The 9,362-nt window shown below is 39.2% G+C and overlaps 1 long non-coding RNA gene across 1 annotated transcript; it reads left to right on the top strand.

Annotated features, from left to right (window-relative positions):
- The first annotated feature begins 81 nt into the window (after window positions 1–81).
- On the top strand, window positions 82–9,067 carry LOC308395362. Its single transcript, XR_013971382.1, has 3 exons — window positions 82–151; window positions 7,041–7,102; window positions 8,858–9,067. It is a non-coding gene; the product is annotated as an uncharacterized lncRNA (long non-coding RNA).
- The last annotated feature ends 295 nt before the right edge of the window (window positions 9,068–9,362 follow it).

Below are 9,362 nucleotides of genomic sequence, written 5' to 3' on the forward strand. Positions count from 1 at the left end.
AGCCAATTGGAAACGGTGATGGTAACAGCTGTTAAATGAAGAAAACGTCACTCTACTGGCGGTCGTCATGTGCGGGTGGAAAACGGTTCTAGCTTTTACCGAGTGCACATAAAATGAAGAAATGATCAACAAGTGTACAGAAACGAACACGGTAATAACGAACACTCGTACACACGCACTGAAAACACGCACTGAAAACTGGGCTTCAAGTGTTTAAATGCATATTTAAAATCAAGGAAAGGTCTTTAAAAAACACGCCACCACTGCTAGGAGAGAGAGGGAGATGAGAGAGATTTGCTTTGTGACTGTGCAGGAACTTTAGAGTTGAAAGGATCACCAGTGATGAAATATTTCTGAAAACATCCATCAAAACAACTTTGAAGTCGGAGCAGTCAGCGTGCAACATCGCTGAGCTCGTAAGAGTAGAAAAGCAAGAGCAGATCTTTTCACAACGAAAAATCCACGTATCGTTTCTGCTAACTGATAAAAATCCTATAAAATTATCAGAGAATTCTGCCAGTTTTAGACTTTTTTCTCTCTCGTATTTTATCTTGAAAAATGCCACCGGACCCCTCCCATCACACATAATGCGATACAGTGTGATGCACATTTTCATCAAAACATAAACGTGTATTCATGTATTTAAATAAATTAAATATTTATTTAATTTGATTTTTTTGCAAATGTATTAAAATAAAGGCCAGCGTGATCCATGCCCCCCTGCCGTGGTCTTTTTCACACTAAACAAGAGAGAGGGGTCCATCCTTTAGTATAGATTCAGCTCTAAGATCCCGGACTCTGATTCACTTCCTGGTCCCTGCAGAGTGAGAGAGTGAGTTAAAAAAATTGTGTGTGTGTGTGTGTGTGTGTGTGTGTGTGTGTGTGTGTGTGTGTGTGTGTGTGTGTGTGTGTGTGTGTGTGTGTGTGTGTGTGTGTGTGTATAGGAAAGCCTGGAAATATGAAGTAGGACAGAAAAACGAGGATTAGAGAGCAAAGGATAAAAGCATGAAAACAGGAATGAAAGATGGAGCAAAATGAGAACAAAGAGGGTGGACAAAAAAATGAGCACACGGAGAATGTGAGGACAATTTTGCATAAATACATTTACTGGGAAGCAAGTTGGAAGTATTTGTTCCACATTTTGGCATCTTATGCCACAGCACAGGCTAAGCTCTCCCTCAGATGGCTGATAGGACTGGAGTGCATCCACTGGTCTTTACTCAGTCGGGCTTTATCCTTAAAATGTTTCTTTTTAATGAAGTTTATGTGGACTTGGGTGACCATGACCTTACGTCCAAGATGGAAGGTCCTGAGATGTACAAAGCACCTCTGAAATACTTACATCTCCTTAACCTTCAATTCATTTATGCCACTATTGCAAGATACTATTGTGTCTTCACTTTGGATGTACCTTTGGCAAGTATCTCTGGCTCATGACTTGCACATTTCTGGGCTAAGCAAACTGATTAGTGGATTTTTTTTCAGTTGGTTTTGAATGCACATTTTTTTCTCTCCAATCTACCGTCACTTTCACCGGTCAGGGCAGATGGTCTTCCTCCCTGAGCCTGATTCTGCCTGAGGCTTTTTCCTGTTAAAGGGGAGTTTTTCCCTTACCAAGTTCCTAAGTGCATGCTCAGTGACTGGCTATCTCCCCACAGCCTTGTTTCCAAAAACACAGGATGCTATGTAAATAACAGCAGAATGCAAAATTATGAATGTAATATTGTATAATATTGCAAGCTCTTGACCTCACTGTGTAAAGTAGCTTATGTTGTGATTTGGAACTATATAAATGAAACTGAACTGAAAGGTGAACACGAGACGATCACAGCAGGTGAGTGTTCAGAAGATGAGATGTGATGCTTCACATTGCATCATTAAACAGAAAACCTAGACTCTGAAATCTTCTGTACCGTCATGTAATAGAAAATCATCAACTATCTATCCTTTCATCTATTTTGGACTGTTTCAAATGCTTCCTTGTCTGCCGTCGCTTTCAAAGCAAGTCAGAGAAATTGGTCCAATTAACCGTAAGCTGAGACGAGGCTGGTAAAATACTGCATGTCTCTTAAAATAGTCGTGTAATGAGTCAAATTTATATTAGAGGTCTTGTACAAGTTGGAGTAGAGTGCTTGCAAGATTACCCAGATCATAAAAATAAAAAAGTAAGACATAAATCTTTGTCACGACTAAACAACTCAAATTTCCTGTTACTAGGAGTGTTTATTATCAAACCCTCGGCAGTTTCCAGTGGAGATCTTTTTCAGTGACGCAACCTTCTTCACTTTGACACGGGGAGGGGGGGGGCAGACTGGTTTCCCAGCCAGACTATCTCACTGTACTGTAGGAGGTGTGTGTGAGTCTTCCCTGCATATGCTTGTTGTGGTTTGGATTCCAAGCGCATTGTCCTCGGGCTATTTTTGCATCCTGACAAGAGATGTCTGAGTACAACTGACATTTGAGCTTTTCAGCCCAGCCTGGCCAAAGTAAAGAGTGGATGAAGGCAAGCGACAATGAATTTAACCATTTTATTAAACACGTCTCGAGCTTTTCCCTCTCTCCATTTTGACAGTTTGTTCCTTTCTCTATTTGAGAGGATGCTGGGACAGCTCTTCATTTTATTCACTTTACTGATTTTTCATTTTCCAGCCTCCTTCATTTTCTTTTTTTCTTTTCATATTTTTCCATCCAGATTGTGGCCTTTGCCATCTATGACCTATCTTTGACCTTTCTGAGATTATCTTCTATATTTAGGTTTTGAAGTATGGTGTTTTAACTGCTTTTATTGGACTGTTTTTCAAGTAGTGTTGAGTAGCTGGCCTTTTCATTAGAGGATCCAGTGAAGCTGCCTGATGGACAGAATTAGAGAATGTGGAGGCTAATCAAGGAGGTAAATTGTTATTATCTTAGAAATGATCTTAGACTGATTTCTGCTAAACTGTAGTGCGAAGGCAGAAGCCTTCTGATTTGTTTATTTTTTTAATGTTTAGAAGCACATGAGAGAAAGTTGGCCTGGGTAAGATAGGAAAAAGGTCAGAGGCAAGAAAAAAAATTATATATGCAAAGAAGAAATGCACCAGCTGTGAAATGTGGTAAAAGATCAGCTTAAATTCAAAGAAACATTTTCTTAGGCTTCTGAGACCAAACAGAGCAGCCTGCATGTTTTAAAGTGAGTTGTTTTATATCTCAGACTGAGACTGTAGCAATCAGCACAGCACAGGGATGACCTCTACTCAAATTTGGTCGTATATATTCTCTTCTATTGGAAAGTTAACATGTTATCAAAATGAAATCCATTTTTTCCTATTATTTTGTGAAGCCCATTTATTGTAGGCTATAACTACTTTAAACCAGTGGAGAAGTGTGCTGAATAAATAGCTACATTATGTTAAGGTTAATCTCAAAAAGGCAGCAATAAATATAACAGGTTGTTGATAGTTCTCAAAAACTGCCAAAGGACACCAACAGTCTTAAATATAAGAATCTCTGTACATTATAATTTCCAGTGACTTAAATAAAGGACGTGAGTATCTGTTATTCTGAAATAGCCTGCACCAAAAAAGGGTTAAAAGATACTGACCAATGTGCTCTGTGTCTATTGGTTCATGGTTAGCATTAAGCAAAGCAAACACATGCAGTCCGCCTGCTGCAGTCACACGAGGAGCTGTGTGTGTGCAGACAGCGCCTGAAGCAGAAGAGAGAGATAAAGAGCATATGAGATTGGGCTAAAAGAAAGCAAACACAGACTTATCCGTCAGGCTGCCAGAGGCTGGCTGCGCCGTGACAAGCTGTACTTTACACCAGGAATCTTTCCTCTTTTGCCTATTTTTACCTCTTGCTTAAGAGGAAAACAGATTATTTCACCTTAAGTTGTATCTTAATGGTTTTAGACACATTTGCTATGTATGTAAGGCCTGCTACAATAAAGCCAGTTATGGCAAAAATCAAGTCCTGTGCTGACTGTGAGCTTGTCCAAGTCGTACTGTTCTTACTTCGTACTCCAACCACAGCTCCACCCAATCTCATCCTCTGAATTGGACAGTTGGACATTATTATTATAATATATGTTAGGATGAAAATAAGACCCAGATCTAATTAAAGCAATTTTTTTAGAATCACATATCACTTTTTCATATAATAGATGGATATGAATTCAACTGTCACATCATATGAAACAAGCTATAAAAGGACATTGTTTTCCCCATTCTCTGTTTTTGCTAGCCACTCAGCAAACTGCTGTATCAGCACCAATGCACCAAGCTTTAAGGGCCCTCAGTGTGCACATGTGTTCGCTGTGCTTGCTGACTTTTCAAACCTCTACATGTTTTAGGCTGGAGACTGTAAGCAGTGGGTGGTCTAGGGATTTTGAAGAGGGTGCATACTGGAGGTCTGATCTTCAAAGACTAATTTTCAGTTCCCTTGACTCCAATAAGACTTTGAATCTGGCTTCGACACTTGCGATTAAAGGCGTGACATTCTCTCTGAATATTTCAGGAAGCCAAAGCTGTTGCATCTTCAAAAACAGTTGCTTTGTCTTTAATTGATTTGACAGTTATTTGGTATTAAAACAAGCAACTAAAAGGAGTCATTTAATTAATAAGTGATGAGTCAGACTTTATTTTTGTTGTATTTTTGTTTTGCTTGTTAAAAAGAACACCCAGAAGGGTTTACCTCTCCTATTAGCAGTCTGTTTTGCACACTTCTGTGCGGCTAGACCGCCTAAAGCGCAACAGTGAGACACATCTGCGACCATGAACCACAACATCCACTGATTGATACTGACTGGCGACCTTAGTTGCATTTCATATATCTTGTTTTTGTTTCCAGCAGTTTAAAATAAATAGATCAAAATCCATAAAAAGAAAATGTTTTGACCGAGATTCTCTAGTTTTGAATCCATCACCCTAAATATTTAAACCAGCAACGCAGCATAATTGTTATCATTTGCTTGCTAACTATTTTTACATGCACCCACAGTGCACACAGGCCTACACATAGACAAAAGTATGGCAATATGTAAAGAAACCCCACCTCGTCGTCTAACACCTTCATCACAGCCACAGAAGAAACAGCTTTGTGATTCTATTTGAAGTTTCTGAGGCCTCTCTTTTTGATTTTTTCTCTTTTTTTCTGTCTCCAGTTTTAATGAGTAAACATACCTCAGTGATTTATCCCACAGCGTGCACATTCTGACCTATTCTCAGGACCAGTGTTTTAACTTCCAATCAGCTTTTGAAAAAATGGAAGCAGTGCAGAGGTCCAAGTGTTTGGTGCTTGTTAGCGACATCCCTCGAGGAATTAATCTCTGTTGGATCTGCTGTTGTTTCAGCTCAAAGAAAAATGTTGCTTAATAGTTTGTTTTATTCTTTTATACAACAACTTTCTTACTCTCTTTCTTTTTTGTCTTTGCTACATCTGAGAAGAACTTCGCTCGATTTTTTTTTAAAGAGCAGGGGGTTCACAGTTGGAGTGAAACTAATTGTACGACCACTGAGTGAAAAAGAGCTAATCAGTTCCTTTAGTTTTATGCAAAACACACACAGCCACAGTCTTGTTTTCATCAAGTCAGAGGACATTACATCGACTTACATTCTTTTCCTCAACATTTAGCCCAACCACGCCTGCCCGTGACCTTTAAAAACTAACTCTAACTTTTAAATCAGGTTTTCCTTCTCATGCTTTCATATTTTATCCAGTTTAGTATTTTACAAAAAGACTTTATAAGAAAATATTGAGAAGCATATGGTGTAATTCATTTAAAAAGTTGGTTGGATATATTATCTATGCAGCTTTTTTAAAATCCATCTGGTGGCATGTGGCTAAAGGAAGAGCCTATGAAAGTTTCAGCTTGATTTTGATTTTACTTTCTTTAATATTTCAGGTTTCCTTAATAGTTTGTGCATTGGCGTTAACATAGGGTTCAGCATCATTTCCTACACCCAGATCCTGATGTTCAAAAAAAAAAGAAAAAAAGATTTGCATGACATTAATGAAAACAGATGATGCACACATTGATTTGCATAGATGTCAATGCTACACCAAATTGTCCTGAGTACCCTACATGTTTAGTAAAACATTTCGGATATTAAAATGCAAGGCGATGCCCCGTTATTTTTAATTTTTTAATTATATTTTGTCTGATTTAGGTCTACATTATATCCGCCAAACACCTTGTACACATTAAAGTACAAGACTCAAACTGTGAGACTCGATTGTTCTCTCCTTATTGAGTCTAGTTTCCCATCGCTTTAGGATAATATGTGATTTTAATTTCACTCATATGATTTCAATATGCAATCAGCACGGTGGCACGGTGGTTAGCACTGTTGCCGCACAGCAAGAAGGTCCTGAGTTCAATTCCAACATCAGGCCGGGGTCTTTCTGTGTGGAGTTTGCATGTTCTCCCCGTGTCTGCGTGGGTTCCCTCCGGGTACTCCGGCTTCCTCCCACCGTCCAAAGACATGCAGCTTGTGGGGGTAGGTTAATTGGATAACCCAAATTGTCACTAGGTATGAATGTGAGTGCGAATGGTTGTTTGTCCCTGTGTGTTGGCCCTGCGACAGACTGGCGACCTGTCCAGGGTGTACCCCGCCTCTCGCCCTATGACAGCTGGGATAGGCTCCAGCGCCCCCTGCGACCCTGAAAAGGATAAGCGGAAGTGAATGGATGGATGGATTTCAATATGGATGTGATTTTGTTACTCAAAAAATATTGTGTGTTTTTCCATCCAGCTAACGTTTACTGCTGTTGCCAGTCAACTGCTTTCCAGATGGTACATAATGGTGGATCAAAATCTGATGGCCCATTTTTATGTTCATAACTTCATCAATTTTGGATCCCCAAACCCCCTGGCTGACATGCAGCCTCACTGTATGCACTCACTATTGTTCATCTCTGGTGACCCCCTCTGTAGATATTGATGAACCACAGAATTTTAAATCTGGAGTCATCACTCCAGAAATTGTATGTCTATTTCTTGTGTGATTTGCGATGCCAGAGGCTTTTCTTCCTTTCTCATTGTTTCCCTTCCTTCTTGACAGCCACCCTTCCACTGAGACCATTTCTGATGGGGCTTCAGGGAAAGGCAGGGATCAACTGAAAGGTCAGATGCATCTCTTTGGTTCTGCATCAGATCTTTGATGCAATTCCCCCCTATTTTTTAAGGACATTCCTTTCAGAGACCTGTTTATGTGCTTTTTCATTTTTCCATAACTTGCTTAGTTTCCTCAAAGTTTTCAAAGACACAGTGCACACCATGCCAAGTTATGGCAAGTTATGCAAAACTAATAGCTCTTTAAGGGAATCCCAATACTGGTGTAATGATACTATTTCAGTAATCTACCTTAGACTATCTAAATTATCCAGATTACTATTCCTACACTAAGCGAGATAAGAGCTTATTTAACTTCAACTTTTAAAAAAATCTCATTATCATTAGATTAAAGAGAATTATAAAGTTTTTTTGGTTTTGGTTTTTCCCTTGTGGTAGTTTTGGTGTTTTAGCTATTTCCTCTTCATGAACCAATAATGAATAGTCTCGGTTTGCTCCAGTTCCTTGAGACACATATGCAGCTTGTATATATCACTTTAGTCATCCTATTTACACCTTGAATTAGTGATTCAGTGTGAAGCTGTAAATGCATTTCTTACCTGAAACAAAACTGTGTATGTTTCCCACCTCTGTGTTTTTTGTTTGGGGTTTTTTTTTGTAAAGTTTCACACAGATAAAAATTGAGAAAATAGGTTTTGGGTTACTTATAAATGTCACTGCATAATGAACAAACCGGATTCCAGTGTTGTTGGGAATGAAACAAAAAGCTGTTCTGTTTGTAGCATTTTTTATTAATCTTAAGATCTTTGCATGGTCAGTGTACATTATGTGGATGTAAGTGAATGAGAAAGAAAAGAAATGACCTGGTAGTGTTGTACATTCACAAAAGTAACACTAGATGGAGGTGTTGTCAAAAGGCACTGGGTCCCCTTCTAGCCAAGACAGAAGAATTTTGAAGAAGTGCAGACACACATTCACTTGATTCATCTGGAAATGTTCTTCTTTAATTATACAGAAACTAGAAAGGGAACTTTGACGAGTTCAAATGAGCGTGTGTCCCAAAATGTGTGTTAATTACTTATTACAGTAATTAAATTTGCAACAAATGGTTTCATTGTTATAGAGGTAATCAGTCTGGGAATGTGCCATCTCATCAGGTCAATATATAAAACGGTTCATTCAGTTTGTGGGCACATCAGTGCACGGTGCAGATTAGCCTGTTTCCATCCTGCTGATAACCTCATTAAATCTCATCCACCTAGATGGTGCCAGCTCGCACAGGGAGGCCTGGTTCAGAGAGAGTGACTCACTGTGGCCGTATAGTTCATAAAAGACATTACTGATTGCAATGTATTTTCTCTTAGTCTAGCTGTTGATTTACAGATTTATTTAGATGCCACATAGTGGGAAAAGAATTTGACATTGAATGATCAGTGGTTGATATTCTTCTGTTTATTAGGTACATGTAGTTGCTTATCCACCTTTGGTCCTCAGAACTTCCTTAATTCTTCCTAGCATAGATTCAACAAGCTACTGGAGAAATTACTCAGAGGTTTTACTCAGAGCATCACTTCCTGCAGATTTCTTAGTTGTTCACATCCATGATGAGAATGTCCTTTTCCACCAAATCACAAAGAAGCTCTAATTGGAAGCGATCTGCTGATTATGGAGGTTGTTGCTGATAGGAGGGGTACCCAGTGTGTCCTTCTGCCGCTTCAAAGTTCACTTTTGTAGCTTCAGAGATGCTCTTATCAATAAGTTTATTGCAACAAATGATTATTTGGGTTACTCTTGCCTTCCTTTCAGGTTGAAGCCATTCTTCTCTGACCTCTGGGATCGACAAAGAATTTTCACCCTGATAGCTCATTAAATATTTTCTCGTTGTCTGTAAACCTTAGAGATTGTTGTGCAGGAAACTACCAGCAGAAAAGCAGCCTCTGAAATACTGTCGTCTGGCACCAACAACCATTCCACGTTCAGCATCAGTGAAATCACCTTTCTTCTCTATTCTGTTGCTCGGTTTGAACTTCAGCAGGTCATCTCGAACATGCCTAAAGAGATGCTGCCAGGCAATTGGCTGATTAAATATTTGCATTAGTGGCTGAACAGGTGTGGCTAATAAAGTGGCCAACGGGTGTGTAACTACAGTTTCTATTTGTTATGCATTTCCACTCTGTGCCAACAGAAGGTGGTACTTGACTACACATTTACTATACTTTGTAGTTTACCAGCAGATCATTTTCTTTAATGGCAATAAACATCCACAGCAAATGGCTTTACCTGCCTGAGAGTAACAAGGGTCAATCTCCTT

Source organism: Rhamphochromis sp. 'chilingali' (assembly GCF_963969265.1).
Source record: "Rhamphochromis sp. 'chilingali' genome assembly, chromosome: 4".
Taxonomy (NCBI): Eukaryota; Metazoa; Chordata; class Actinopteri; order Cichliformes; family Cichlidae; genus Rhamphochromis; species Rhamphochromis sp. 'chilingali'.